At 40.7% G+C, this 26,008-nt stretch overlaps 1 protein-coding gene and 1 long non-coding RNA gene across 8 annotated transcripts in view; one reads left to right on the forward strand and one right to left on the reverse strand.

The window, feature by feature from the left end:
• The window catches only part of LOC109037149 (uncharacterized), a 549,607-nt gene that overhangs the window by 52,398 nt on the left and 471,201 nt on the right, over positions 1–26,008 (forward strand). The gene's annotated exons all lie outside the window — the stretch shown is intronic.
• LOC109037162 (uncharacterized) lies at positions 7,782–24,764 on the reverse strand. The gene is made up of 4 exons (XR_011899785.1): positions 24,462–24,764; positions 16,909–21,265; positions 9,362–14,548; positions 7,782–8,155 (listed from the first exon to the last, which is right to left on the reverse strand). It is a non-coding gene; the product is annotated as an uncharacterized lncRNA (long non-coding RNA).

Here is a 26,008-nt window from a genome sequence, read left to right on the forward strand (position 1 = left end):
TTTTTTAAACGGAAAACTACTAAACGGCAATTCTTTAAAACTACCGTGATTTTTCTTCTCTGTGCGAAGAAAATTCTACAAAAACTTCAAGAAATGATGTCAATTTGTTCTCCTTTAAAGAAGTAATATTGAGGCGGAGATTCTCAGTCACCACAAACGAGATATGTGATTGCGGACTTATACGCCGTCAATATACACTGGGGGGGGGGGGGGGGAACACATTGGCTCTAGAGTCCAGACTCTTTAAAACATTGACAAAAAAAAATACTCTTGATTCAATCGGATTTTTGCTTGAATCAAAACGAAATCCGCTTAAATTAAGAGGCTTGGTTCTTGATTTAAGCAAAAATCCGATTGAATCAAGAGTATTTTTTCTTGCCGATGTTTTCAAGAGTCTGGACTCTAGATCCAATGTGTTTTTTTTCCAGTGTATATAACTCAATTGCAGCGTTTCAAAATCTTCATTCACATTTTATTTCTACCAAGAAAAACCAACGGATATTGAATATGGCTGGACATATTTACGAAACAATTCTGACAGGGTTGAAATGAATCATTGAATTTTAAAGGGCTGTTTACTTGCTGTTACAACTCGTAAAACCAAACTCCAACCTTCTTGTCTCTAAAGCATTACTTGTGTATGAAAGGCCCTCGAACAAGCAATTTTCTTTCAAAGAGTGAAACGCGAGAGGATTGTAACCGGTGGCAAGGCGCGAATGGTCGATTATCGATATTTCCCCCTTTGAAGGTATGGTAAAATATCGATTATGAAGATGTTTGATGCAAACGCCCTCTCTATCGATCCTTTGTCATAGGTTCAAATGGCAGATTAATCGATACATCGCAAAGCACGCCGCGCCGCGCCACGGATTGCAACGTCACACTTTGAGGTATACGTTTCTGGGGTTTCATTGGCTAACAATCGTAAATGGTTGTTTGCTCATCGTCCTTTTGCTTCAATGTTGCCGTAATGCATAGAAAATGCGCATGCGCAAAAATTAAAAAATTGTTGTGGGACAGTGGAGAGTTGGCAGCAAAACGCTTCGTAATAGCCATACCACTGCACCACACAACACTAGAAGGGTTCAAAATTAGCCCCGGGGCACACTATGGGTGAAAATTAAAATCACATGATCAATCTTAGTGAGATTCTGCGCACATTGATACCAGAATTATATTATTAGAGTAGAAAAACGACTACTACGGGCGAGAAAAAACAGAGCTAGAAGTAACGCGATTGTCTGACTCAGCGTCCTGAGTTGCAATCCAATGCTTCGAGCCGGATCAGTGCATCAGTGAGTTCTTGAGCTTCAGTACGAGTGATATCTTCTTCAGCCGTTCTCTTCTCGCAATCACGTTTAAAATGCTATTATTTTTCATGTTCCTCTTTTCTCAGGTGAGTGTATAATGTCAAATGTCAAATACGCCAGAAGATGTCCCCCTTGATATAAACGAACACGTCTTTTGCCGTTTTTCGAAATTCCGACGCGTTCGGCAGATATTCAAAGTGGCTCCTTTTTCGTGAGACACCCTTTGTATGTAAGCTCCGAGACCTCTTAAATTTGCGTATCTGGTAACGCTCAGTTTTAGCGTTCTACCGAGCCGATTTTCATGATTTTTGCGGCTATCGACAGGCAATTGTCTCTAGATAAGCCCGCTCTATTTGAATTTTGAAAATATGACTTAGGTTTTTTTTATATTACGTGGTAAAGTTGCAAAATCTCCCATTTAAACAATGTAATTTTTTATTTTTTGTCGTAGCTCGTTTGAGCGTTCTACTGGGCCGATTTCCATTATTTTTGCGGTCATCGACGGGTGATAGTCCCTAGATGAGCCCGCTGTAATCAGAATTTGAAAATAGGACCGAGGTTTTTTTATATTAGACAAAAACAGAAGGCTTAGAAAGGGGGGGGCAAAATTTCTAAAGAGGATTAACAGAATAGAAAAGGCGTAAAGATGTTCTAACCACCCACTGTCTACCCTGGTAAAAATTGGCGATAGGAGCTGCGTTTCAAAATACCATAGGAGTTCTTATAGCTGACTAAAGAAGACTATTGAAAATCATATAGCTAGCTGTAGAAAGCGGAGCAAATCATATAGCCGGGCTATACGAAGCTATAAAAAAGTATACAGTCGGGCTATAGTTTCTATCGCCGGGCTTTACACTTCATCGACATTGGCTATAAAAGGCTATAAGAAATTGTGTAGAAATTCGTGTGCTTTGTAAATCATTAAGTTTTTTACGGAACTACCTTAATGTTTACAAAACACACGTTATATTTTCCTTTAAAACATATTTTTTTCATCAATTAAAATGAGAATAATCCATAGAGAGTTTGTAAACATTTCAGAATCATGAGTTGAAAAACGCTGACTCCGCGAGATTAAATATTAGAGCCTGACACAAAGCGGAGCGGCGACGCACTGGCGCGGCGCCTACAAACCTAACAGGGATACTTCACGCATTGCGCAATGCGTGAAGTATCCCTGTTAGGTTTGTAGGCGCCAATGCGCGTTTCGCGCTCTATGCCCGCCCGCCGCGCCGCAGCGTGTCACGGCGTATGAAGCAACTATTTCACGCCAGAGGTATTGCACAGTATCATAAGAAATTGAAGGCGCTCCAACATATTAAGAATGACAGGCATCCTTCAAAAGTACGGAGCTTTCCTCGCAAAATATATCAAGATACTACGGCACAAAAAGAGAGCGGTAGTACTGCCAATTTTTATCAGGGTATCCGTCTCACACATGTATACTATACCTCTTTACTTACCCTTAATACATTTTCTTCTTCGTTTTAGGTTCATGCCGCCATGACTTGGAGAGGGAGCTACCATATGGAACGTCTGATTTCGAAAGCATGGTAAAAGATAACAATTTGATTGTGGATAAGACCGCCTGGATCGCGGAAGCATTGACTGGACGTAAACTCAAGCTGATTACGCGACCCCGTCGCTTCGGCATGTCAACCAACTTGTCAATGCTGAGGGCATTCTTGACGAAGGACCAAAATCTAGAATCACTGGACTTATTTGCAGGTTTTACTATTGGGAAAGATACTAAGTTCGAAGGAATTAGGAGGATGCACCAGCATAAGTATGCGGTGTTTCATTTTTCTTTTTTACATTGTGGCCCCGCCTCAACAGCTTCGTATGTGCAATACAAGTTGACTGCATGCATAAGAGGGATTCTGACTGATTTTTTTGATTTGTACCATCGGCACTTCCAGCCTCGTGTAGAAGAACACTTACAAGGGGAACTTCCCAAGCTGCCGCCTCCGATCGGGCTGAAAAAATTCGTACGAACTCTTTGGATGAATTTATTTGACCCGTATTTTTTTGTTTTTTCCAATGCCCCCCAGAAACACCCCAAAAAAATTCCGGAAAGTTTTGCTTTCAGCGCTTGAGTCTATATACGCAGTATAGCAGCGTATACATCCCGACAAGTGGTGGCTTTGCGGTAGCGCGCTCGCCCAGTGATCCGGCGGGCCCGGCTTCGATTCCCGGGCGCCGCGCCAAATTTTTACGACCTAATTTTATATTCTCACACATTTTCACATCGATTCCCATTTGATACATTAGATCTTAAAACATCAATTAATTTACAACCATCAACGATCAATAACTTCTTCAATTTGAAGTATAGATTTTTTTTTTTGGGAGGGGGGGAGGGGTCACGCGCGCGATATTCTCGCCAATCACTGTACTTTCACATTAGCAGACGACCCGCTCCGCCCACTCACATCGACATATTTCTCCCGATCACCCGTATGAGTCATGATTTTTCCCATCGTTATCCAGAAAATGATAATGAAAAATTACTTCGAACATTCAAATTAAAAATGCTACAATTTTTCATTATCATTTTCTGGATAATGATGGGAAAAATCATGACTCATACGGGTGATCGGGAGAAATATGTCGAAGTGGGGGGGGGGGGGGGGGGGGGGGGGCGGAGCGGGTCGTCTGTCAATGTGAAAGTACAGTGATTGGCGAGAATATCGCGCGCGTGACCCCTCCCCCCCTCCCAAAAAAAAATCTATACTTCAAATTGAAGAAGTTATTGATCGTTGATGGTTGTAAATTAATTGATGTTTTAAGATCTAATGTATCAAATGGGAATCGATGTGAAAATGTGTGAGAATATAAAATTCGGTCGTAAAAATTTGGCGCGGCGCCCGGGAGTCGAACCCGAGCCCTCCGGATCACTGGGCGAGCGCGCTACCGCAAAGCCACCACTTGTCGGGATGTATATGCTGCTATACTGCGTATATAGACTCAAGCGCTGAAAGCAAAACTTTCCGGAATTTTTTTGGGGTGTTTCTGGGGGGCATTGGAAAAAACAAAAAAATACGGGTCAAATAAATTCATCCAAAGAGTTCGTACGAATTTTTTCAGCCCGATCGGAGGCGGCAGCTTGGGAAGTTCCCCTTGTTAGCTAATACAGTCAACGGGCACGGAAACTTTACGGATATTCTACAGGGATTTAAACGATTGATAAGGGTACTTTGAGATAGCGGTTACAAAACAGCCATACTTATAGATGAATATGACGCGCCATTTCAAAATGCAATTGAAAAAGAAATCTCAACAACCGATGCAGGGAAGAATTTCGTTTTTGGTGAATTGTACCATACAACTGTAGACATGATGAGAAAATTTTACATTTTCTTCTTCAGGGACGGTCTAGACTTCTTTCCTGATTGTGGTATGTACTTAATCATCGGGATTAGTTATGTGGCAAAAAACAGTATATTTTCTGATCTTACAAATTTTAAAGCCTACACGACCCTTAAAGATGATAAATTCGGACCCTACTTTGGTTTCATGGAACACGAAATGAAATGGCTTATTGATTCCTTAGAGACAAACTTGTCGTATAAGGAAATTTAAGAGTGGTATGACGGGTACAAATTTGGTAATTATGTCATATTCAACCCGTTCGCGCTGTTGTATCAGCATTTGAAGATGGTAAGTTCGATTTTTACTGGGCAAAGTCAGGCTCTCTAGAAATTATCAGATATCTTATTAAGTATACAGGCAGGTACGGTATTCAAGACCTCTACGTTCTCCTCAGTGGACGGTCACTAAGAAAAGAAATCCACGAGGATTTAATAGTTAATGATCTGCTTAAAACGGGAGAGTCTTACTGGACTCTTCTAACCAATGCTGGATATGTCGATGGTACAAAACTGGAGTGCAATCGTCGGAAAATCGGACATTATACGCGTTACGCATTCCGAACAAAGAATTGAAAGTTTATCTAACGACAAATTTCAAATCTGAATTAGAGGGAACAAAAAAGGAGGCTGATAGCTTTGTTTACTCTGTTAATCTTTTACAAAATCATACCTCTGATTTTGAACAAAATTTATTCGTCCGTTTCAACACTCGCACGCCTTACTATATGCTTCACGAAAATGCGAATTTAGACACTTTAGTAAACGTGTTCGAATCATTGTTCGTCACCAATTCGACTACCACTCGTGGGGCACGTTAAATATGAATGGGATACCCGTTTATCAGATTGTATGTATCAAAAAATCCATCGCTCACGTGTTTAACATCGCACAGGTGGAAGTCATATCTGCCCACAACGCCTCACACGATATTGACCAGCTACTGCAACTACCTCTAATCAAAGAGAACTCGTCAGTCAAAGAAAAGCTGAGCATCTCACGAGTATGTAAAGCCAGTATCATAATCTTCTTTTTATCTAAATTAATCATTGTATATAGCATTTATATTCATTGTAAATAACTAGGGACGGTCTCCTGACCGACCCACCCATTCAATATTGTATATACCTTATATCTAGCATAATTAGGATTAATACTCTGTAGTTACCTATCTCACTAATAAAGAAAAAAAAAAAGAAAAAAAAAATCATGATCTTCAAACACGTGGGGGGAGTCATCGGCCGTTAGTATATTCGTTTGCGGTCAAAGCGGCAATCAATGAAGGGATACAATTTATTAGAGATCACGTTTTACCCCACATCCATGGGTGAATAGTAGGTAGAAGAGGTAGCGTGCCTTAGGAATTTTAAGTCCAGTCAACGAAGGGATTTTAGTGGAACCAACTAGAAAAAAGCTGAACTTTTTACCATCGATTATATACTTCAAAAGTAGTATTTTCCAAAAATTCCTCACTTTTACCCCCTCTGCTTAACCCCCTCTGCTTAACCCCCCCCCCCCCGCCCCCCTAAAGTGCAAAAATTACCCCTTTTTTATACACCTCTATCTCCTCGCCTAATTGAAGAAACGGTGACAAAAATGCATCGACAAAGCTGGCGAGTATTTTGAAGGGGATAGGTGATGACTTGGTAAGCTGCTTAAAATGTTAATTTCCTTATTTTTAAGCATTTGAGTAAGAGAGCAGCGAAGTTTTTAACTTAAAACTTGGTTTTTCTTAAAGTTGTATCTAAATTTTTCTTGAAATAAAGACAAAAATCGCAACTCGAGTTTGACTTCCCTCTATTCCAAAGCGTGTAGTTTCCTTACCAAGACGAATTTTTGCAATCTGTAAAAACAAGCATTTTTAGTAGCTTATCAGCTTTCAAACAAGCCCAAGAAAACTTCATTATGACGCTTGGTTAGCATTCTATGACAAAAGTCCGGTTTCTTTTGGGACAACCCTCGTATTTATGCTAAAAGAAACATTGCGTTGCATCTCACGCAAACCTTATGCACAATGCACATCGTTCCTTTTGGCATTAATACGTCAATTTGAAAATTGAAGAATCTTTTTATTTTACCTTAAAATAAAAAAATAAAAAAAAAAATTACGATGGCGTCAAGGAAAAAAGGAGCCCAAAAAAACTGAAATTGTTGGATTGACTTAGTTTTGTTGCTTTGTTGGTCTATTTGTGCACCTAGGTCAGGGCCGGATTCACCTACTTACCGCCCATGGGCCGTCTGTATTTTGCCGCCCCCTTCTCATTCCTAACCATAAAAACCATCAAGTGAACGTGCAGCGAGGAGGGGTGCATAAGACGCGTTTACTCGTGTTGGACACATTTTTTGCGAAGCCGTGTCAACATTACCAGCAAAAGTTCACGGAACTTTGCGCGAAAGTTAAGTTCCGTGAACCTCTCTCTATGTGAACAAGGCCTTCCATTTATAAGAAATGAACGAAAAAATTATGAAAGAACAAACTGACCACACTGTTTAGACGCAATGCGTAAAGCGTTCCTACAGTCAAATAGGCGTTGTGCGTTTCACACCGACCGCTTTTGAACGCACTGTGTTTGACGCAATGCGTGCATTCATGCTGTCTTGTAGGCGCTATGCGCTTCACGCCGACTGCTGCTGACCGCACTGTGTTTGACGCAATGCGTGAAGTATTCATGCAGTCTTGCAGGCGCTATGCGTTTCATGCCGACCGCCGCACCGCTCCGTTCCAGGTTAAATTGCGCGTTTGGTTTCTCTCTTAACTCGACTAATTAAAGGTGGTGTCTCTTGTATCACCGTAAGACGATAAAATTAGAAATTACTGTACTTTTACCTTCAGGAAATGAGAGATTTTGTCGCCTTTTCTCGTTTGTAATTTATTTTCTGAATCCAATTTTTTTCTCTCTTTTTTTGATACCTACATTAAAAAAATTGCAAAATTTGCCGCCCCCTTAATTTGCCGCCATGGGCCGCGGCCCATGTGGCCATCCCCTTAATCCGGCCCTGACCTAGGTACTATTTTGATTAAAACATCACTATCATTGCCCGTGCAAAATAGCGCAAGGTGAGCTTAAGCATTAAATTATACATGAAAATTAAAAGTCTCATATCGTTTCAAAAAGTTTTACTTGTCAAAAAAATTTTCCTCCCATTTTTCTTATTACCTCTTCTAGACAAAAATTCGTCAGCCCATGGGCTCCGAGCCGTAATAAAACGATGAGCACAACAGTGGAGGTATCTAAAGAAGCTTAATAATTGGTACAAACAAACAAAAATCTAGAGGGAGAAGAAGACCAGAATCTCCTGATTGGGAGGGGGGGGGGGGGCAGACCTAAGCAGTATGAAATAAACGACCAAGAGTGCAGATCTTCTCCCGGATGTAATTCTCCAATACTTTCCGATTTGCACGTTTCTCTATGGCTGCCTGGAACTTGATGTCATTTTTCCCCTTGAACTCTTCTTTAAGGCGGAGGATGAAAATTTCTGAAACAAGATGAAACGAAAAATTGATACGAAGCAAAAATATCTATCCGTTTATGTACGCGAACTGTAGTTTTCCCCCTTTTTCCTTTTTCAAAAGCTATCATATTTTATGGATTTACCTAGTTTTAGTTCTCTTTCGAAAGAGAAATTGAGGAAAATAACGTTAAACAAAAGGATTATTCTCATTGCACATGATCGGATGAACGCATCAGATCGGATGAGCTATTCAGCTTGTCATCAGTCCATACTCAATTCAATGCCCCCGAGTCAAACGATACGTCAATCGCGTTTTGGGAAAAATGGAGTTATCGCCGATGTGGAGATCTTCAATTACGGCTCCGTGTGTGCATAAAATTTGGAGCCTGCATTTAGGGTCACTTCTTAGATTTTACAGTTCCGAAAACTTTTGTTCACATCGGAATCAATGGGGCCAACGCGTGGGTCCTTTATTTTGCCGCCCCTTTTCATTCGTTCGTTCATTAAGTTCCGTAAACCCATCTCTGTGTGGACGAAGCCTTTCATTTCCAAGAAAAGAACGAAAAAATGTTGAAAGAATAAACATGAATGTGGTTTAATATTTTTAATTTCCACCACCGCGCCAACCGCACTGTGTTTGGCGCAATGCATGAAGTATCTCTTCAGTCTTGTAGGCGCTATGCATTTCACGCGCCGATCGCTGCTGACCGCACTACGTGTGACGCAATGCGTGAAGTATTCATGGAGTTTTGTAGGCGCTAATATGTGTATCATGCTGACCGGCGCGCCGAGGGCTTCTCCTTTCCATCTCAAGTCCTCGTCATCATTGCTCTCTGCGCCGCGCCGCTCCGGGCCAAATTGCGCGTTTGGATTCTCTCTCAACTTCTGTCTCTTGTATCACCGAAAGACGAACAAATTAGAAATTACTATACTTTAATTCTCAGAAAATGAGAGCTTTTTTCGCCTTTTCTCGTTTGTAATTTTTTTTCTTGATACCTACATTTGAAAAAATTAGAACATTTGCCGCCCCCCTAAATTTGCCGCCATGCATGGGCCGCGGCCCATGTGGCCATCCCCTTAATTCGGCCCTGGGTAATTCGCAGCACTTTATAAGTTCTCGCACATTTTTTTTACATCCAGAATGTTACATCAACCTAACTTTTATTTTCGCAGTGTACCTACGCCTCTCAAGAATACCTCTTAAATGTACACTGTGCATGATATACTCACGTCTCAAGTATTCCAGTTTATGTCCATCCAATGCAGGTTTAGCGACGGCTCCTTTCTTGTTACGATACGGCTGTCCTGTGATAGACGATTGTGCCAGAACTTCATTCGTGAAAATGTAAGTCGCCAGATTTTTCGCGTATTGGCTGTCACCTCGGTCGCCCGCTCTTACTCGCCACAACAGATCCGTGCTGAATGGATCGTAGACTTCGTAGTTTCTATCCTCTAAAAAAGGTCAAGAGACAGTTAAACAAATTTAAAAGGAGGATGCGATTAGAGTCCCTTTATACCCAGAGTTAAGACAACTCACTTTTGGTTGGGCTGAAAGTGGCCTAAAAAAAAATCTAATTCTGATTGGTTCTCGCTCATGGAGGCCGAAACGAGTGCACCAAGATGGCGGTACCTCGAATGTGAACAAGAATAATGAAAATATTACCTAATTGTGGTTTATCAACAGTAAATTGTTATTTATATCGGTCCAAAATGAAAATAGATTAAGAAATTATTCACAAACGAATCTCATTTTCTTTTTAATTGATCAATTTGTTGATGTTGTTGTTTTAGTGTGACAGACATCGCAGGATTCCTGATCCTTATCCCTCAATATCGTTCGTTCGGGTGCACTCGTTTCGGCCTCCATGGCCAGCCAAGGCCGGCTGCCAGTCAGCTGATAATCGAGTTGTCTTAACTCTGGGTATAAAGGGACTCTAGATGCGATGATTCGCGGCAGTAAACTGGATTACATTTTGCAATAAGGAACCACTATTTCTAGCTCATTTTAGAAACAACATGTGTGCCATTGGTTTCCCTATGCGGATATGCGTTTTTATGAAAGAGCCGGAGATAGTGGTTCCTCATTGCAAAATGTAATCCAACTGGGGGTCTGGAAGCAAGAAGGTATATACACTGAAAAAGAAAATCCCGGTGTATTTACTAAGAATAGGGTATAACTACCAAGAATTCAGGGTTCTATTTGATCCCAGTTTTTTCTTGGTAAAATCACCATTTATGGAATTGGTAATTTTACCGAGAAATCTCGGTAAAATTATTGTACTTTCTTGGTAATTTTACTGGAACTTGGTAAAAACGCCAATATTTTTTATCGACTGTGATATATGTAGAATTACCGAGATAAAATGGCAAAGTTACCGGGAATTGATCACCAATAAAAGTGGTATTCTTACCTGAAAAAAAACAGTAAAAATACCGGTTTTTAGGTAAGCTTACCAGTCTGTCTTGATAAAATTACCAAGAAATGGTAAAAAAAAGTGAGATGGTAAAGGTGCCAACGGACCTTGGTAAAAACGCCGAGAATTTTTTTTTCAGTGTAGAGCTGGTTTGTTAGTTCGGCACTCTGGGAGATTCAAGCGGGGAAAATGACCTCCGAGTGGACTGATTATTGAAATTGATAGACTTAAGCGGATACAAGCACTTCGAATAGAGGGAGTCCGGGGGGCCTCCTCCAGAAAATTTTCGCAATTTTAAAGCACCTAATATGCAGTTTGAGTCCAATCCGTCATGAATAATTACCAAATACAAGCGCCCTTCCTTCCTCTCACCTTTCTCTTCCTTCTTTTTTTCGGGCGAGGGTGGAGGGGGCGTAAGCCCCACACGCCTCCCCCCCTTTGGATCCGCCTATGTTGATAGACAATATAACCCTATGGACATGGGAGCCAAAAGGAAAATTGAGCGATTCTATTGGTTGAAACGGGTGGTTATTTTCGACTAGGAAGGGAAATGATGGACTGATTATAGGCACAGAATATATAGGCTACACCAAAATGTGAAGCCTATATATTCTGTGTTATAGGGTCCCTCGTAAGGTTGACGTTAGTTGGTCTCTTAATTACCTCCTCCGTCCATTGCGACCACCAGCTTCCAACTATGGGATTGCTCCCATTTTTTTTTGTCTCCTCCAGCTATTAATCTCAATAATCAGCCCGTAAGGGTAATTGAGGGGCTCGGAGGACAAGGCGCATTAGTGCAGTTCTTGAAAAAAATTAGATATGAATGATTTCAAGTAAAACTAGTCTTAACGCATACTCTGAGCAAAATTCGCTCTTAAATTCTAATTTTAAAGCATCAAATAGTCAGTTTGAACTTTCTTTCCGTCATTAGGGTCCATGTAATTTCGAAACTTTAAACATGTATTTCTCGAAATAACAAAAAATGCACCTATGCGCCTTGTCCTCCAAACCCCTTAATTGATTTACCTGCGATCGACGATTGCGTTGGGGCTCGATCCGCCAAATTCTGATAAGCAAGTTTGCAGGGATGTCGGGCAGCCGAAAGCATAACGATGAATAGACTAGATAAACACTTACCTGAATTATATTGTGACGTAGAACATTTTCTGTTTTATTTTATTTCGAGGTTCTCGGGGATTTTTCTTCTCTTCATAGAGGGAACTAAGGATATTCGAAACAATGAAGTACTGTTTCATTTTCCTTGATGAAATGGAAAAGCGGGGGAGTTTTGGAAAACAGCAAATGCAAAACACCAATGATTTTAGTTTCATGACTCATAACTACTGGATTACATTTTGCAACAAGGAACCACTATTTCTGGCCCATTTCAAAAACAACACACATGCCATCGGTTTCCCTACGCAGATATGTGATTTTATGGGCGAGCCAGAGATAGTGGTTCCTTATTGTAAAATGTAATCCAACTAAACTACTGAGTCAGGTGCCATTACTGTTACGCACCCTCTTTGAGTATGTCAGACAACAGTAATGTGTTTAGCGATGAACAAACAAGCAATACTGATTGTGAGCATAAATTGGGCAGTGACTTTGCGCTTTGACTTGGAGCAAGTGCATTCGCCTTCTTTTGATAAGATAGGCAAGATGTGCTACTCCACGTTGAAATGGTAGTATATAACGCCGTTGGCGAAGTGTGCGCGGAAGACATTTTTGTGATTTAGGTACCACTATTTTTAGTAAAGTATAAAGAGGAGTCATTTGACCAAGGACAAATAGTTATGACTGTAAGTTGTGCAAATTTCTCCATTCAAATTCTTTTACGTTTTGTTTCGTTGAATATTTGTTTCGAGGGACCCCCACCATTATCAGCGGTTTGGGCGGTGATCGTTTATCATTGCCTGCGCTCTTATTTGCCTGTGTCGGGGTCCCACCGCGAAACTTGCTGATGATCGTGGACAGTGCGGCCGTGTTAAGGAAAAACACCGTATGAGCCTGTAGGCGTTGCCATATATCCGTCGAGAAAATACGAAGTTATTGGAAAACTTTTGGATATTTTTCTACAAATTTTTTTACACGATTTCAACCACAATTTAATCTACAGTGTCTGAAAATTTTAAAGGAAAATATTTATAACTCTCCTGAAAAATTAACATTTTACTGGAGGAAATTTGGCAACTCTCGGATGCTCATACGGTGCTCTTCCTTAACACGGCAGAGGGGCCCACCGAAACATATTTTCGATAAAAACAAAAAGGTAAAGGGATTTAGACGCGACTCATAACCACCAATGCTGTTCCTGGGAGATTGCCTATTTTGCCTCTGTGTGAAATGAAGGCCTAGACGCACACTGCGTGATCAGCCTGGACGTAGGATTTTTTTTCATCCTGAACTTTAAAAAAATTTCAGACTCCAATGGGTATGGATTTTAAGCTTCATTGGCCACTCGAATGACGAGGGGCATCGTTTGAAGGAAAGAAGGAGACATAAAAAGTACGCGTAAATTCTTGCAATTTGAGAGCACAGTTTTTCCTCCGTGCTAATACTGAAATAATCGATTCTAGGTGAACAATCAATATTTATAATGAATTTAAATGCGGGGAAAACATTGTTGCCAACCTGTAGGAATCGCTACTAGTAAATAGTCGAACGACAATCAAGGATTGTACGACAACGGCACCCAAAAGTTTACCATGTGAAACTAGAAATGACAGCTACAAAAGTATTCTCATTTGTAGGATTTGCGAAAACACAAGGTCAAAAGAGCGAGATTTTAATAAAATCATACACAATTTATTTAAAAGAGTACTTTAGTTTGGATCACAGAAAAGAGTAATTTAAATACGTATTTATGTAATAAAAATCGATGTAATGTAAAAAATAAGTACATGCACACGGTTTCTTTATGGTTGAAAACAACGCTCTAAGAAAACTGTCTTGGCTAGACATACACGGGTGCTCAGACAACAAAAATGGAATTTTTTATGAGAAATCATGAAAAAAACAACCTACTAAGAAAGAGGATAATAATAAATATAAATAATTAAGTAGATACAAAATTTAATTTGAAACTAATGGAAGAAACTCTGAGGGCAATGAGTTTAACAGTAAGTAACCGACATAGTACCCACATCTGTCCACCACTCAAATCAAGTTTGAACTGAGGGGTAGAAGTTTAAAGGTTCATTCCTTATGAAAGAGCCCAATTTGCTTCTATTGATAAGCCATCACGATAGAAGCAGCGCATGATAGATAAATAAATAATTTTTATTTTTACGAACTAACCTTGTTTTCGGTTTTTAGTTTTCGACATCAGGGAACATATTAACGGGGAATGGTAGGGCTCAAAAACTTTTCTGAATTCAATTTTTCCCTGTGTTAGGTAAATCTTTTCTGCCTTAGGTAAAACTTCACTCAAGTTTTCTTCGATTGTTGAACTGGGAACTTTTCTTGGAAACTTATTCGTCATTAGCATAAGAAATGAGACCGAATTTAGGTCATATTATAACAAAATATGAAAAAGAAAATTGAATCATTTCTTTAGGCTAGTTGAATTTTTTCCCCTTAGAGGTAATGCAGCAACAGATCCACAAGGCAAAGTTAGGTTAGCTAAAGTAAGCTACTGCGCTTAAAATGGAACGATAGTTAAGTATCGAGATGGGTTCTCAATTCCTTTGCGGTTTATTTCTAGGAGTTGAAGTTGTTTTTTCTCCGTGAACTAGAAGTAGATGTCTTTTCAGACTATCTATCTGATGAAATTTTTTGTAGCAGACAATACATTCGAAATTGGGTTCTTTCCCGCATTCCAATGACAGGTGACGGGTGAGATTTCCTTTGTACTTGTAGCGGCGGGGACAGTTGGGACACTTGAACGGATGCGTCAGGTTCAGATGCCCGTCACTTTCATCCTCCAAGTCGATAAGCGCAGCATCTTGGTTGAACACGCCAAAATCAGATAACCCGTGGAATGAAGTGAAGTTCCGACGAACTGGAACACAAGTATTGAGAAAAAATTACACAAATAAGTTGCACTTTAACGTAAGACCATGGGTATTAAGTGACGCATAGGCGGATGGAAGGGGAGTCGAAGTGGAGGGGCGTGTGCCAACCCCCCCCCCCTCCCTCCACCCCGAAAAAAGGAGAAAGAAAAAGGTAAGGAAGAGAGGAGGAATAAGGAACCGACAAAGGAGAAGGAAGAACGCTTGTATCTGGTCAGTTGTGCTATTCTCAGAATTGGGTTTTGTTAATTTCAGATTATAGATTGGCACAAACCAATAAGATCTGTCTGGAGACCAAGTTTTCACGTCCAATATTAACGGAGATATCTCCATTCAAAAGGCAAGGCGTATGACGTCACCCACCTCGGTGGTACATATCATGGTTTCTTTCACCTTGGATTCATCCGTTTTTAACGTCGAGCAACTAGTGCAGTGCAAATGTGTTTATCACTAGTTTATGAATCTAGGGTGGAAGAAATGACGGTATGAGCTACCACGGTGGATGACGCCATACGCCGGGTATTTCGAAGAGAGATATCTCCGTTCATGTTGGACGTGGAAACTAAGTGTTTGGACGGATCCTATTATTTTTTGCCAATCTACAAGCTGAAATAATCAAAACGCCATTATGTAACCAGCGCAACTGATCCGCCCTGGTAAAAATTGGCGATAGGAGCTGCGTTTCAAAATACCATATGAGTTCTTATTGCCGACTAAAGAAGACTATTGAAAATCATATAGCTGGTTGTAGAAAGCGGAGAAAATCATATAGCCGGGCTATACGAAGCTATAAAAAAGTATACAGTCGGGCTATAGTTCCTATCGCCGGGCTTTACCTTTTATCGCCATTGGCTATAAAAGGCTATAAGAAATTGTGTAGAAATTCGTGTGCTTTAGAAATCATTAAGTTTGATACGGAACTACCTTCATATTTACAAAACACACGTTATATTTTCCTTTTAAACATATTTTTTTCATCAATTAAAATGAGAATAATCCATACTGTGTGCAAACATTTCACAGTCATGAGTTGAACAACGCTGACTCCGCGAGATAAAATATTAGAGCCTAGCACAAAGCGGAGCGGCGACGCACTGGCGCGGCGCCTACAAACCTAACAGGGATACTTCACGCATTGCGCCATGCGTGAAGTATCACTGTTAGGTTTGTAGGCGCCAATGCGCGTTTCGCGTTGCCTGCCCGCCCGCCGCGCCGCAGAGTGCCACGGCATCTGAAGCAAATATTTCACACCAGGGGTATTGCACAGTATCATAAGAAACTGAAGGCGCTCCAACATATTAAGAATGACAGGCATCCTTCAAAATTACGGAGCTTTCCTCGCAAAATATATCAAGATACTACGGCACAAAAAGAGAGCGGTAGTCCAAAAATTCACTAAGTCCTAGTATCCGTATTTAGTAACGTTTAGCATAAACTTTATCGTCTGGCTGTTGCTTAATCGCCATCGGCTATAAAAGGCTATAAGAAATTGTACAGCCGGCTACAGAAGCTATTGGAAATCTTACTGCCGGCTTTAGGTCCATGGTATTTTGGAACACAGGTTCTACTGCCAATTTTTACCAGGGCGCAGTTTTCATAATAATGCAATTGACTCAAACTGCATACTAGATGCTTTAAAAAGTCGACAATTTTCCGAGGGAAGCTTCTTTCACCTTCCTTGGACCTAAAGGGTATTTCAAACCCACCTCCCCCCCTTCCATGCCACACCGGGCTCTGAATTCACCGTAGGTTGATTCACATTTCTGACCGGACTTTTTTCCAATTCTTCAGCGGAAAAAATAATAAATAAAAGTTGGGATACGCGCTTAAATATTTCCTGAAGTGACCGTAAAATGACTTTTAATCATAGAAAGTAAGGGCTGTGGCCCACATTTTAGGACGACAAAGTTGTGATAGGTTTATTGAAACAATCAAAGGATTATTTGGAAAATTGACAATGTCCCGATAAAAATCAGTAATAGTTTACTTGGATTGCATTTTGCAAAAAGGAACCAGAAGCATTGCAATGATGCTAAGATTGTGCAATTTCAATCTTTGCAATAAAATTACGGGAATCGTGAAAAAGTACAAAATTTAGATGGTAATTTTTGTCTTAAATTTACAGTTTTTAGCGAGTAAAATAGAAACTATTAATGGATAATCAGGTTTTTCCCCCAAGACAAAAGAAGTTGCACAATCTTAGCAACATTGCAATGCTCGTGGTATTCCTTTTTGCAAAATTCAATTCACTTCATCGGCACAACATGTTACGCTGAAATTAATTTTGCACTCTGGTATTTGCACCAGGCGGTGCCTCCTCAAGTTAAGTTAGACATTTTACGATAACTACCTTAAATCAACCGAAGGGTAAAATGAGAAGCTTTTTTAACAGTTTTCTTCCTCTCTCATTTTTCTGTAATTATTCTAGGTTTTGGTTTTCAATTCGAGATTGCTCTGTCCGGAGGCGCTAGGCGGAGAGCTTCGCTGAAATCTTTGTGGACTAGAATTAGATGTCTCTTGACAGAGTCGAGTCGGTGGAACTTCTTGCTGCAGACGTTACATCGGTGCTTAGGTTCTTTGCCGCATTCTTGAGCGAGGTGACGTTTCATGTTTCCCTCGTACTTGTATTTCCGGCCGCAACCGGCGGGACAGGCGAATGGAAATGGAAGCAAATCGCTGACGCAAAGATCATCCTCCTCTTCTAAACTGATCAATTCAATGGTTTCAGGTTCCGAAATCGCGGCGAAAAATTCATTCCCGAGTGAATTTTTCACGTCTATTTCTGGAACAGAAAACTTTGTATTTTATCACTGGTGAAAAATATGACGTGTCTCACTCTATGAGTCTTAATCGATTAGATACTGAGGTCATTCCTCCAAATTAAACTTCAGTTAGTGACAAGATCCACGGAGAAAAAAACTTCGTGCGTGGGACCCGAAGTTGAGGTCACACGGATCTCTGAAGTTTTCCGGTCGCGTATCTAAAAACTTAAGGTCGAGCTGTCGAAGTTCGGGTCAGACATCTGAAGTACTTCGATATATACCGAAGGGTTCGGGTCACACATCTGAAGTACTCCGGTACATACCGAAGTGCCTTGATGTCTGACCTGAACTTCTGCAGCTCGACCTCAAGTTTTCGGATGCGTGATCCGAAAGCTTCAGAGATCCATATGACCTCAACTTCGGGTCCCATGTACGAAGTTTTTTTCTCCGTGATAAGAATAATAGAAGCCGATGCAAAAAACAATGACGTTAATTTTTCCAACTAAATCTGAAAATTTCAAAGATGCGAAGGTGATATTATCACGCAAATTTCGTACATAGAAAAATGGACGTAAGCCTCTTCTGATTCGTGAGTCTGATTTTTTCTGGAATAGGTATTGGTATTAATTGTAGATTAAATTTGATCTCCATCCTATCAATCACTGAGTGACGGGAAGCAGGAAAATGATTAATCACTCGACAAGTGTAGCTTCTAACAATTTATTACAAAAAAAGGAGAAAATAAGTACAAAAATACAATAATATAATTGAGCAAAGAGAACAAGTGTATCAACAAGAGAAGTTTAAAAAAAATAATTGATCTTCTAATTCATGTATTTCAAAACTATATCAGAATAAGGTACAGAAATAAGCTAAATCTTTTGAGAGGTGGAAGCAAAAATCAAATTAGACTGGAATTTAACATTTTCAAGGTGATGAAAATGAGAGAGAATAAGTCATGACACTTAACTTTTTTTGATGCGGAAAGCGCTGAAATACAGTCTAAGCAGCTAGGTATACCATGTTGTGAACGAAATTAGAGATAGGTTCAAATCTAAAATTAGAGTAAAGAGGTATGTTCACAAGTGCAATTTTCAGAGGTTAAGTTGTGCGTAAAATCCAGTTACATCTTCATGTACCCTTTCCTCTCAAATCCATTGTTGATCCCGAATAATGCGTTCTGGAAGCTTCAGAAATATTGGTACTCTCTCTCTATGGCATTTCAAGGGGACCAAAACATAGAGTACATAGAGTCGTAATGCAAGTGGGAGAGCTGGCGCCACTTTTAAGCATTTTCTAGCTCCCGAATTCCGAGATTCCTGTGCGGCGCCGGGTCCCTTTTTCGGTACATAATCGATTGTTTGCGATACACGGGGACCCGGCCACATTCCAAACCGCCATTTTGGATCGAATATGTATCGAAAAAGTGACCCCGCATACCCGGCTCGGAACTCGTCGAGCAGAACATGGCGCCAGCTCTCCCACTTACATTACGACTCTATGTACTCTATGGACCAAAATTGGAAACGAAGTATTGGCGTGAGGCTTCAATTATTTGGACGGAGTTAAACAGAAAGGAACCAAGCCACATCGGAAACGAACCAAAAAAAAAGAGGCTGAAAGTTTAGCTCCTACATAAGACTCAATGTAAAAGTTAAACTTCAAGTTCAATTTCTGCAAAAGTTGCTCCAACAAAAACTTTGAATTTTTGGCGATAGATAGTAGAGCAGAGGTTGAGTTCAAAACCACTCAAAACTCAATTTTTTCCAAAATGTGGGTTGGCTCCTTTCTGCTTAACTCAGTCCATTTAACATCCGAATATGTAGCCGTCCTTATACCCTCCCTCCTACCGTTCGGGGGTTGGCCTCAAAGAAACGAAACGCAAGTAGGTATGATTTCGCGAGAGGAATTGAATTTTTTAGCTGCGCCTGTGAGGTCCATGCATTAGAAATACGTGCTGCCTGTGATTATCAAGCCTGTGGGATTTCTTGTGACAGATGTCGCACTCAAAAGTCGGCTCTTTTCCACACTCGTCGGAGAGGTGCCGTTTGAGGTTGCCTTTGTACTTGTACGAGCGGCCGCATTTGGGACATCGGAACGGGTTCAGACTGTCCGCGGACATATCTCCTTCGTCCTCGAGATCAACTAGTTCGACGACATGCGAGACGTTTTCTGCAACAACAAACCTCCGAATTCAAAAACATGAGCGACACGACACGATGGATTGTGAACATGCACCAAAAACAAATCCAACTCGTCTTGTCTTGTGAATCGAACATGCGACCCGCTAAAAATGGCGAGCGCAGACGACCCCCTCGTTAAGTTGGCCAACGTGCATCGGTGGAAATCCTACTTGCATCATTTTAGTGCTCTATTGATATATCGACTGATCAGTGCAATTTTCCTTCCGGTATCAAAAGTGGTGTTTCTGATCAAGGGGAATCTTTGTACAATGTGAAATTTAAAAATGATCACTTTCCTATGCGGCGATTAGAATGGTTCCTGAGTTATCAAACATGGCGGATTAAGGTCTGGATCTCTTCTCATGTGAATGGAGATGTTGCATGTGTGAGGAGTTTGCGATTTGACTGTTGATTCTTACGTAAAAGTTCGCGAGTAACACGATGTGGCCACTGGTTTCCTCTGAAATTAACTCCCAAGCTCAGAAAAAGCTCTCAAGTTGAGACCAAAATGGAGGGGAAATCCCACGCTATTCTATGAGTCCACATCTACATCATAACGAACTCTCCGTGCAAAGATAGGGAGCAAACACATTGACAGGGCTGCCGTGTTTTCAGTTTTAGAGTCCCCAAATAAAGTGGCAGCCCTGTCAATGTCATGTATTAGCCCCCTATCTTTGTATGGAGAGTTTGTTTTGATGTAGAGGTGGACTCTCAGGATAGCGTGGGATATCCCCTCCATTTTGGCCTCAACTTGAGAGCTTGTCCTGAGCTTGGGAGTTGATTTCAGAGAAAACCAGTGGCACCATCGTGTTCCTCGCGAACTTTTACATAAAAACCAGTAGTCAAATCGCACACATGCAACATCTCCATTGGCCAAAAACGCGGAGAGATTCTACTGATATCAATCAGTCGACTAGCTCTTCCTATCAAGGTATATGCAGAAGTAGTGTAATATTATGTCGATTAAGTGCCAGTCGAACTCGAGTAAATTTTCCGAGGGGACTCAGTAAAATGTGAGGGCTCTGCGGGCTGATTGTTGAAATTACTTGACAAAGCGATAGACAAAGACGACAAAAAGGGCATGTAGGGATCCTATTGGTGGTAGAGGGTGGTCGCGATGGACAAAGGAGGAGGTTATAGACTAGCTAACGATAACCTACGAGAGACCCTTTAGTTAGTCCGCAATTTTCTCCCCTAGTAGAAGAACCACCCATTTCAACCAATAAGATAGCCCCACTCCATCCTCCTTATGTGTTCTTTGTCTATCGCTTCGTCTATATATTTCAACAATCAGCCTGCTGATGGCTATAACAGATTTGAAAGGGCGATTGGGTCCGAAATCAGGGGATATGACGTCCGTCCCGGGGGCCCCGGGGCCGAGGTACACCATGCAAGAGAAGTTTGTGTTGGCTCAGGATTCCCGACTGGGAGAAATTTCTGAAGCAGACTTCGCACTGAAACTTCGGCTTTACACCATGCTTGAGAAGTTTGTGTCGGCTCAGGGTTCCCGACTGGGAGAAATTTCTGAAGCAGACTTTGCACTGAAACTTCGGCTTTACACCACACTTGAAAGACATGTGCGAGATTGAACTGGCTTTGTTCTTGTACTTTCGGCCGCAATTGAGGCAAGGGTATATTCCCCTTCCTGACTGATCTTTGCAACTGGGGTCCGCATCGCTATCCGGGTCTATCGGGATTACACCTTCCTCCTCCAGCAGATCTAAGATGTTCTTATTTTCCTCTGGAAGAATAGATATCCTACCTGTAACAGTCAAATTTTCTATAAGTTACCATCCACGTGCTCTCCTGAAGACAAAAATTTCATCGTGCTACAGTATTACTTATATCTACTACACGTCCATACATACATGTAGACTCTCGATGTATTCTATATGTATGAATAGGCTGAAAATCCTTTTTTCTTTTTCTGTGATTTGAAGTTTGTAATTCAAATTATTTTCCTGTAGGGCATGTATGCCGTTGAAATTCTCGAAAAATTAAAGAATATAACTTCTTAAATAAATAATTGAAACATATATACATACTTTCAATTATGGAGAAAAATTAAATCAATAAATAATAATTGATTTTTTAATGAAGAACTAATGAAGTTTGAGAATGTGTCAAGTATTTTTATTGACGAGATAACTTTTACAGAGCATTTAAATTATCCTCCGACAACAATTTTGAACCAGAGCGCCAACAATATGGAACAGTTATGAGCATGAAATTCATAAAACTTTAATTGAGGTTTCGTAACGATTTTTATCACCCAGATATCCTTTATTTGTATTTCGTTGCCCTGATGCTTAAGATTACAATGCCAAATTTGAAGAAAAATATTTATGCCTGCTAATTAGATTAATGAACCTATCGTTTATATAGTATTTCATCTTGACATCAATGACAATGCATTTGGTTGGTCATACATTCTTAATTTAAGAAACCGTTTCATCGATTTTTCCAAAATAGCACTCGTCTTTCAATTATTATGTGTGAGAGGTTGAAGGTTTGAAGGATTAAGTACATTAAAAAACAGGATATTCATTAAATTTAATTTTTATTTTTACTTAAAGGCAATTTACAAACTTAATAAACCTAAAAAAAAACAGTTAGCTCAGTTCAAATGACTAAATTGTTCAATCAAACTGCATCAATGTTTGCATTGCTTTTTATTTACGTCAGAGATTGGCCAAAAGTTAATGACTTATGCGAGAAAAATGAATGGCGTAGAATGAAAATTTGCCGAGTAAAGATACGGTTAAAAGAAAACTGTTCAGAGCAGGGCTGGGTTCAGGGGGTGGCCACATGGGCCGCGGCCCATGGCGGCGAATTTTACAATTTTCTTAAATGTAGCTATAAAGAAAAATTGTATTCAGAAAAAAATTACAAACGAGAAAAGGTGACAAAATCTCTCATTTACTGAGAGTATATCTCTAATTTTGCCGTCTTTCTGTCGTGATACAATAGACAGCACCTTTAATTAGTCGAGTTAAGACTAAGAGAGAAACCGAACACGGAATTTTACCTAGAACGGCGCGGCGCAGAGAGCAATGATGACTAGAACTTGAGATAAAAAGGAAAAACCCTAGGCGCGGCGGTTGGCATGCAACACATATTAGCGCCTACAAAACTGCATGAATACTTCACGCATTGCGTCAAAGACAGTGCGGTCAGCAGCGGTCCGCGTGACACGCATAGCGTCTACAAGACTGCATGAATACTTCACGCAATACGTCAAACACAGTGCGTGCAGCAGCGGTCGGCATAAAACGCATAGCGCTTACAAGACTTTAGGAATACTTCATGCATTGCGCCAAAACACAGTGTGGTCAGCGCGGCGGGGCGGCGAAAGTTAAAATTGTATTAAACCACATTTATGTTTGTTCTTTCATAATATTTTCGTTCATTTCATATAAATGGAAGGCCTTGTCCACACAGAGATAGGTTCACAAAAATTAACTTTCGCGGCAAGTTCCGTGAACTTTTGCTAGTAGTGTTGACAGGGCTTTCGCAAAAAATGTGTCCAACACGAGTAAACGCGTCTTATGCACCCCTCCCCCTCCGACACGTTCACTTGATGGTTTTCATTGATGTTTCAAAACGAATGAGATGGAGGCGGCAAAATACAGGCGGCCCATGGGCGGCAAGTAAGTAAATCCGGTCCTGGTTTAGAGATAGAGAAGAATGTCCGTGATTTTGCCAGTAATCGAGGGACTCAAGGGCCTTCAGCAAGTCGCGGTTCTGATATTGTTGCCAGATTGTACTTAAAAAGGCAACACATTTCCCCGTTCGACTCAACGTAAAATATCCAGATTTTTTCACACAACCTGGCAGTCGTGCCGTGCCATAGTCTGATGAAATTAGAGGGGAAGAGGTGTTTCGGGGGAAGGATCTTGACGCGGTAAGAGGAAGGTGGGTGAGGGAAGATAAATAATTTAGAGAAAACGTAGGATATACGTTATCGGCATGCAGTCCTGCTAGAGACGTGTCACTGGATTCGAATTCTAGACTTTCCTACCACCAGGCAAAAATCGGACAAAAATCCCTGCTTCAAAATTTCAAAATAGGAACCAATTTTGCGGAGGCTCTGAGCAATTTTCGGCCCGGGATTTCGCATTGGCGTTTTTTACCGGATCAACTCGATTACGTAGCATGGTGTCAACAAACAGTTTTTCTAAGTTTTTGTCGACACCATGATCATCCAAAAATAAAAAATTCTGACTCTTATGAAAAATGATCACGGTGTCAACGATCACGACGTCAACGAAACTTAAACTTGCTTCAATAACACCTTTTAAATATTTCAAATCTTGTTTTTCTTGTGTTATTTACTCTAACCTATCCTACACTAACCTAACCTAACTTTACCCAACTTTACCTAACCTTACCCAACTTCACCTTACAAGACCTATCCCACTTTCACAAAGCTTAACTTTCCCCGACCTTACCCTACATAACTTTAACCTTACCTACTTAATCTAACCGTACATGTCCTGACCTAAACTAACCTAATCCATACGTGACCCAGACCTCTCCTGTACACTTAATTTTTTAGTTTTACTCACAAAGAAGATATTTTTCTGTTTGTTGACGTCGTGATCGTTGACACCATGCTCAGAGCCCATTTTTGCGTTTTACTGCCTGATCACGACGTCAACAATCGTTGACTCCATGATTAGATTTTTGGTTTGTTGACACCATGATCGTTGCCACCATGCAACGTTACCATCAACTCGGAGTCGATGGCTCGATTTTGCCACCGACGACGCGACTTTTGTGCAAGACGTTGAAGAGAGATAATTCATGGAGGCAGGTTGAGCATTGGAATCCTGGCTTGAATTTTACTCGACATATGCAAATAATATGACGCAGGTAGCTGCCCGTGTATAAGAAACTCTTCCCACATTTGGGACACACGCGTCGGGAACAGAAGCAATTGGGTTGTTCTTCTTCACCATCAGCTTGCGGCAGAGCACCCTTAGAAGCCCCTTGACTTGCATATCCCTGCGAACTCAAATAGCCCTCTGAAACAAAATGTGTCGTTAGTCAAGGATTGCGTCACGCGAAATCTACAGTCAGCGTTACACGAGGAACCAGATTTAAAAAATGACAAAAGTTTTTGGGCTACATTTTGTATTAGAACTGATAAAAATGCCGCAGGGGTGTAAGCACATCTCGACCATGCGACCGGGCGGTTCGCGATCGGTCGCGTGTGGAAAATGGAAAGGCCTCGAAAACGATCTTTTCAATCGGAAAAGCCGGCAAAATTACGTATTTTTTTTTGGGGGGGGGGGGGGGGCAAAATTACGGTAAAAATCACGTGTTTTTCGCAAAATTGCAGCAATTTGTGGTTAAAAAGCCATAAAATAGTAATCATTTTGAAATTGGAAAAAAGAGTTTTTAAAATGGGAGGGCCAGTTATAGAAGTGGGATGGCTGAGAACTTTCTGCATCCATAGAGAGGAAAGTTTCGCCTTGTGTCAGTAAAAATTATGACGGGGGTGCGGCTCAAATCAAAGGAGGTGTGAAAAACCCGGAATGAGTGCGTTACCACAGCTTAAGTGATTTTGAGTTATGTAAAAGTTTATTAATTCCAAATGAAGGAAGAACACCTCACCGTAAACACATTTGAATATTGAAAAATCCCCGAATAAAATATCTCTGTTCTGAAATAATTATGAGTATTTTTTCTTTAAACTTTCATAAGCTGTAAAGTAAAATGCGAACTAGACTCTCTAAAAATGTGCAAACAAAACTTCGTAATCGATCAAGGGGGTTGCGCCCACATCCGTCAAAATTTCTTCGAAACAAAACATTTATGAACATCAATTTTCCACCATCAATCATTGGAGGATATGGTCAAGAGCGAGAGTCTTAGGGAAATCACACTTAGAAAAAATTACGTATCTTTTCTATTTATCCATTCTGCTTTCTTCATATTCGAAACATTTTCTCCCGACCTTGCCTCAGGAGCTGAAGGGAGGGACTCCGACAACATTTTTGCCCTAGGCGCTAAAAGTTCACTTCACAACCTTGCTTAAAACCTCGAATGAGGCGAGCAGAATATCGACAGCAGAGGCGTGGCGTGTTTTGCGATCTATCGATATTTCCCCATTTGAAGCTGTGGTAAATAATCGATTATCAAGGTGTTCGCTGCGAACACCCTCTGTATCGATACTTTTCCATATGTTTAAATGGCCGATCAATCGATATATCGCGAAGCACGCCCCGCTTCTGCAGTCGATATTCTGCTCTCCTCATTCGAGGTTTTAAGCAAGGTCGTGAAGTGAACTTTTAGCGCCTAGGGCAAAAATGCCACGCCACTGATCGACAGCGAAACTGCCGAACCACGTATCTCAGTTTGCGACGTTGCAGACTTCCTGCCATGATGTATTTTTAATTAGGAAACTACCCAACGGCAATTCTTGTAAACTTCTGTGATTAATCCTCTTGTAAACTACTGTGATTAATCTTCTTGTAAACTTCTGTGTTTATTCTTCTTT

The sequence above is a fragment of the Bemisia tabaci genome, chromosome 1 (genome assembly GCF_918797505.1).
Source record: "Bemisia tabaci chromosome 1, PGI_BMITA_v3".
NCBI lineage: Eukaryota > Metazoa > Arthropoda > Insecta > Hemiptera > Aleyrodidae > Bemisia > Bemisia tabaci.